Genomic DNA, 6,749 nt, shown 5'->3' with positions numbered 1-6,749 from the left:
GTGGCTGCCCATGTCTGTGCGGCCCCGCGCTCACAGGGGGCTCGCGGGGCTCGGCGCCGGGGAGGGACCGGGGGCGGGGCCCGAGCGCTCGACGGACCCGTCGGGCTGCATTTTCTCCCGAGGGCTCAGACCCTGCCAAAGTTGAGTGCTGTCCTCTATTTCCCCGCGCTGTGCGTACTCCAGGGTCCGTGTCCAGGCGGGAAGGAGACCTGGACCCCCTGGACGCCCAGGCTCTGTCTGCTGCCTGCGGTGTCAAGGTCCGCCTGTCGGTTCATCCTCATGGTGCTCTGATAACTCCAGGGGGCTCTGCCACAGCCTCGGGGGATCACTGGGACCCTCACCCCATGCCACTCATTCAATATTTATTGAGTGTTTACCATGTGTCCCTCCCAGCAGCCAATCGACTGGCCCCTGTCCTCATAGAGTTTGTAATCTGGGTGGGGACACAGAGATGACAGGTGTCGGGAATGACAGGTGGAAAAAGCGATAACTATGGGAGCACATAACTCAGCCTTAGAAGTTGACCTGTGTAGGGAAAGGCCTCCCAGAGGAAGCGATGACTAAGCTAAGACCTGAAATACAAGTAGGAGTATGCCAGGTATACTCCTAGAGTGAGTGTTCATGGTAACTGCTCCTTTTCAATATTCAGTGATTGCTGTGGGCCGGGCTTGCAAGCACTCTGCAGGTATTACCTCATTTAATCCTCACAACCAGCCTTTGAGGTAGGCCCTATTATTATCCTGTACCCCCATTTTGCAGGTAAGGACACTGACTCAGCAAGAGATTGAGTAACACAGCAGAGGCCCACTGGCTGGTAAGTGGCGCAGCGAGGATGGACTCCACTGCCTTATTCTAGTGCCTTGCTTGTCCACTATCTGCACCCCTAGCAGACGGAGGAGGAGTTCCAGGCCAAAAGAATTGGCATGTGCAAAGGTGGGCATCAGGCAAGAGGAGGTATGACATATTTCTGATGAACTGAAAACATCACAGTTCAAGGGGCTAATGACAGAGAAGCAGTAAAAAGGTCGTCGAGGCAGATCAGGAATGTGGTGTGTTTTTCTGCAGGAAAGACAATCTCTCCCTACTCACCTCTCAAAGCCCAGATCAAACACTGCCTCCCCTCCAAGCTCCCCGGGACCCTCCTGCCCTGCACACCCATACTTATGAAACTAGTAGCTCTTTGGGGCTGTATATTCTGTTAGAGGCATCTATATGTGTGTCCACTTCCCCAATGGCTAGCTTCTGGACCATTCTGAACCCCAAGTGTGGCACCAATATGAAAGATGCTCAAGAAATGTTGCTGAACAGAATTCCAAATAATTCTATGAAACTGGCTCCATCGGTAGATGAGGAAACTGAAGCCAGAGCACATAAATGACTTTCCCAAAGTCACACAGCCTGAACTTTACCATCTCTGACATCATCATCACTGTGCCTGCATTCTAAGTGCTTTGTATGCATTTTCTCATCAAATTCTCACCATGACCCAACAAGGTGGATACTGTTATTACCCCCCATTTGCAAATGAGGAAACAGAGGCCCAGGGACTTTAGGTTAATTGGTGAATTGCTGGAACTAGACCTCTAGTCTTCTAACTCCTGGTCTACTGCTTTTTACTACATTTCCCTCGGCATCCTCCCATGCACTCACACTTCTAAAAAGCGGTCAGTCATTCATAAGAGGGTCTTTCCATCTACTTCCACAGAGTCCCTACTCTTGTGCAAGTTTTGTACGACTAAAATCTGGGTCTGCTTTCAATAAAAAGTGGTCAAAATGTGGCTGTTGAAACCCAACAGGGGTTAGAAATATCTGCATCGTTACCTCAGTAGAAAAAGTCTAATGATTACTGTTGTTCTGTTATGTCGCCCTAAGGAGAAAGGAAATGGGCTGCTATTCAGACAGAGTCAAAATAAACTGGCATCACCAACATCTATTTATATTATGGCAACCACCCAAAAGACCACCCAAGTTGGAGTCAGCATTTGAGAGGAAGCAGGGCCTATGGATTCATTTCCTTCCATCTACCCTAGTCTTTTTCATATTAATATAATACTTTTCACACGGCATTATGGTTTATTATACAAGTAACAGGATGCATACCTGCTTGCGAGCTCTTTGTAGAAACCTGATCTGTTCCCATCTCTGCTTGCCCAGTACCCAGTAACTGGCATGATGCAGGCACACAGTAAATGTTGAATGAATGAAGAAATGATGTTACAGAGCAATATTTCAACTCACTCATGGTCAAGCAAAACAGAAACCAAGATCCTTGCCAATCCAGCTTCTAGGGTGGGCAAGAATGTCCAAGCGATTTGCCAGCCTAAGCAGCTGGAGTGCCAGAATGGTCCCAGCCAGGAAAGTTCCCCACACTGGCTGTCACTAAGGGCTGTGGGTGGTGGGATGGGGCACATGCCAGGCTCTGGTTTATGCCATAGCCCCTCTCTGTCAGACCAATATGTAAGGAACTGCAAGAGAGAGGAGAGTGGGAAGCTCCAGAAAGCAGGAAAGGAGAAGGAAGAAAAATGGGAAGACAAGTAGGGATTGAGAAATCAATGGAAAGGTGAGTCTAGAATGGAAAGGAAAAAAGTCAAAAATAAAGTCATAGTCACAGGTATCTATGAACAGTTCTGGGAGAAGAAGATAAAAAAGGAATCATCATCTCTTTTTGAAAGTGGAATGAAAGGCTGAGCACTTCTGCTCCACCCAGAAGTCTTCCGTGGTCTACAGAACTGAGAGTCAGAAGGGGCAGATGTGAGAGGGACAGGGATAGGGCTCTGGTGTGGAAGGTCACCCTGTTCCCCTTCAACATTGCCCCAGTCTAGTCCAGGCCTTCACTAAGCATTGGTGACAGAGGATTGTCACTGTTTAGGCTGGAGGGCACAGAAGCTGTAACAGAACTGTCTTAGCTGCCATCCCTTCCTATCCACAATAGCCACATGTTCCTAAAAGCTGTCCTAAAACTCTCAGCTGAAGCACAGGTCTGTAGAAAATTCTAGATGTCTGTATAAACACCCTTCATTTCCTTGAAATCAATCACTGAATCGCACCTACTTCTCCCATCCCACTCCTATCCTAGAATTCTCACTCATCCTCCCAGTCTCTTCTTTCTGAATTGTCCCTTGTTGCTCTCTGCTGAATTCCCTCCAAATGCTCCACTGGCATCTTTAGTTGAAGGCCTTGTCATGGGACCCATTTATCCAGCGATGTCCTGAGCAGCAAAGACTATCATTATTTCTTAGCAGAAACAATCGGGAATCGAATCACTGGACAAGGACACAGAGTAGGTGAGCCTGAGCAATGCCAGGCTTCCTGACATTTCGTGCCCTCTTCACTCTTACATCTCTGAGGCTTTCCTTTTTTTCCTTCTCCACTCAGCTGTCATAACATCCCAAAGTCCTGGCATATTCCCCTGTTCTGAATGCCAAAGACCCAACTTCCACAATAAAAAAAAAGGACACATTTCCAACCCAAGGACAAGGGTATTGAATTACAAAGCTTCTTTGAATAAAGTAGAACAAGAAACACCCCGTATTCACAGGGAGTCCGAGAAGCAGAGAACGGGACCTAGAGATAAGGAAAGCAGACTGAGAGGAACCCTATACCCTGGCCAAGTCACCCAGATACACAGTATTATAAATCTGTCTAGACACGGGGGCTGGAACCCGCTGATGGCCCACTCTGGGGAATACAAGCTCATTGAAAATAACCCTGCTCTCACCAGTTAACCCATAAACAAATGAACCACTGACAGGGTAAAAAAAAATCCAATTAATTGAAGAAATATGTACCAGGTACCTACTGTGTGCCAGGCACTGGGGACACAGAGATGGGTTTAGAAATCCCCTGCTTTCTAGGAGTTCACATCAATTTGGGAAGAGAGACATGCACTTAGTAAAATGATAGCTAATACTTATACAGCACTTATTTTGTCCAAAAGCTGAAAATGCATCAACTCATTTCATCTTCCCAGCAACTCATTGAGGAAGGCGCCATTATGTCTCCTATTTTGCAGATGAGAAAATCACGTCACAGGGAGGTGAAGTGACTTGCCTATGATACCACTGCTGTTAAGTGGTGGAGTTAAGCTTCAGCCCCAGGCAAGGTGGCTCAGAGTCTGTGGACTTGACAGTTCACCTCCTATACTGGGATAGCAGCAGACTTGAGGCATGTTCAAAGAACTGTGGTGGGCAGAGGAGGAGGGAATTCAAGCTGCTGCAGCAGCAGAGAACAGGAAAGGCTTCTCGGGGAAGGCAGTATGGGAGCTGGCCCTGAAGAATTAGGAAGAAAGGTCAGAGCAAGAAAGGTTAGGGGCTGAGGGACCAGGGGAAACAGTGAGGTCAGAGGGCCTGGAAAATGTGTTGTTAGCCAATTAGCTTGGACTTCAGGGCAGGAAGGAATGGCTGGAGACAAAGTAGGGTGGGTTTAGATTGCAAAGGGCTTTGAATAAAGTTGAGACTTGATCTGCAGGTGATGGGGGCTACTGAATGTTTGCAAGCAGGACAGTGATGTGATCAGGCAGCAGAGAGGTGAGTACAAATGAAAGTCAGAGGCTGCAGGGCGAGTACAGTTGACTCTTGAACAATGCGGGGCTTAGGGGCACCAACACCCTCCCCCCATACAGTCAAAAATCCACATATAACTTTTGACTCCCCCCAAATTTAACCTCTAATAGCCTACTGTTCACTGGAAGCCTTAATGATAACATAGTGGATTAACACATATTTTGTAGGTTATATATATTGCATACTGAATTCTTATAATAAAGCTAGGGAAAAAAAACGTTATTAAGAAAATCAAAAGAAAGAGAAAATACATTTACAGTATTTATTGAAAAAAATCTGCATGTAAGTGGACCCACACAATTCAAACCATGTTGTTCAAGGGTCAGCTGCACTTTGGCGTCTACTGAAATAGTGTTGATGTGAGATACAGAGGCTCTGAACTAGGGCAGTCAGTGGTGGTGGAAAAGAGGGAATAAATGCAATAGACAGAAAATCAACAGAACTTAGTGACCAACCAAAAGTTGGAGGATTTTTATGAATTGTAGTTCACCCTAGTGAGTAGTCAACCATTCCTCTATAGATCCTGAGGGAAGGGGAATCTGTGAAGAAAACAGATGGTGTGAAGAATGAGTGATTCCTTTCTCAGCCCTAGGGCTCCGTGTGTTAAGCACACAGGGGCGAACGTGAACCCCTCCCCCCACAGAGGAAGGTGTTCTTCTGACTTTTCCAAGTAGGTAAATGGGCTTGTAATAGAAAACGTGCAGGTGCAAAGGTAGAAATCTAATGTATTAATTTTTCCAGGAAGACATCCTGGTGACTGTCTTTAGAGGAAACAGTCTCCACACAATGTCAAAAAAACCCCGAAGAAACTCACAACACAGACCGGAAGGAGTAAGTCAGATGACAAATGTTAAAGGAATTAGGGGCCTCCCTGAGCAGTGTGGCACAAAGAACAGCTCCTTTTGTCACCCATGTGCTTCCTTGAGTAATTTAGGAGATTCATTCCAAAAGATACTGAATCGGTGACTATTTGAACCATTTCTATTCAAATCCCATTTGAGCCAATTAAAATATAAGTAATACCTATATTTGAATTTATACCAGAAGTGGAATAGCTAATCTATAAAGAAGAATTGGGGGAGGGGAGACTAAAAATAAAAAAGTCTTGAGCCAGCCAAGTGGTGCGTTGGTTAGGAGTTGGCTTGGGACGCCAGCTCTGCACAGCAGGGCCCCGGTTCGCATCCCACATGTGAGGGCCAGTGATGCTGCGCCCTCTACAGCTAAGATGGTGAACAACAGTTCCACCTGAAGCTGGGCTGCCGTGAGTCACCAGCGACGGCTTAGGCTGCAGTGGGGCTGGCTGGCAGCTGGCGTGCGCTTTCGTGAGCTTCCGTGACCTGCCATCAGCAGCCATCCAATGCCGGGGAGTGACTGCTTCACTCGGGCAGAGCGCAATGATAATAACAACATGGGCCAGTGAAGTGACGTCCTCCACAACTAGACTGAAGAACAAAAGGACAGCAACTTGTCTGTTCCCCTCCCCCAATTCCCCAATTAAAAAAAAAATCTTTAAAAATAAATAAATAAATAAGTCCTGAAATGTTTATATACATATATTCATGTAGAACACTGAATACATCTTTTCATGCTATGACTGTCATCTTACATCAGTTTCTCCCAAAAGCAGACTCTGAGTCAAAAACTCATATGTAGGGGATTATTGAGAAGGTGCTCCCAGGAGAAACTAGGAAAGGAGTGGAGATTCAGGAAGGGGAAGAGGTCAGCAAGGGCATCATCTTAGAAAAAGCTCCAGCTCTGGAGTGTAAATTGGACCTCGCAGTTAGTCCTGCCTCCAGACAAAAGAGCTGGGTGTTTGTCCTCCTACATTAGTCAATCATTCACTGGTATGGGAGTGGAGGAGGGGGGATATATATCATTCCCAGGCATTTATGGCACTCCATAGGGGCAAGGAACTTCTATATGCATGGAAAATCCTCTGAAGGTCACAGGTACTGACTATTAGCATCAAATCACACAAAAGCTGGGAAACAGACACACAGAGCTGGTAGAAGAGGACCAGGAAGATTTGGGTGGGCACCAACCATATCCACATCTCGATATCATATCTATATAAAATCTGGATATAGAAACAGATATTAAGGGGTATGTAACATGTCACTGCTCAGAGTAAAGATCTCTGGAGTAACAATAATCATAAACCAATGTGTGGCCTCAAGAATCTGATAT

The sequence above is a fragment of the Hipposideros armiger genome, unplaced genomic scaffold (assembly GCF_001890085.2).
Source record: "Hipposideros armiger isolate ML-2016 unplaced genomic scaffold, ASM189008v1 scaffold_276, whole genome shotgun sequence".
Taxonomy (NCBI): domain Eukaryota; kingdom Metazoa; phylum Chordata; class Mammalia; order Chiroptera; family Hipposideridae; genus Hipposideros; species Hipposideros armiger.
This window is presented reverse-complemented; position numbering follows the sequence as displayed.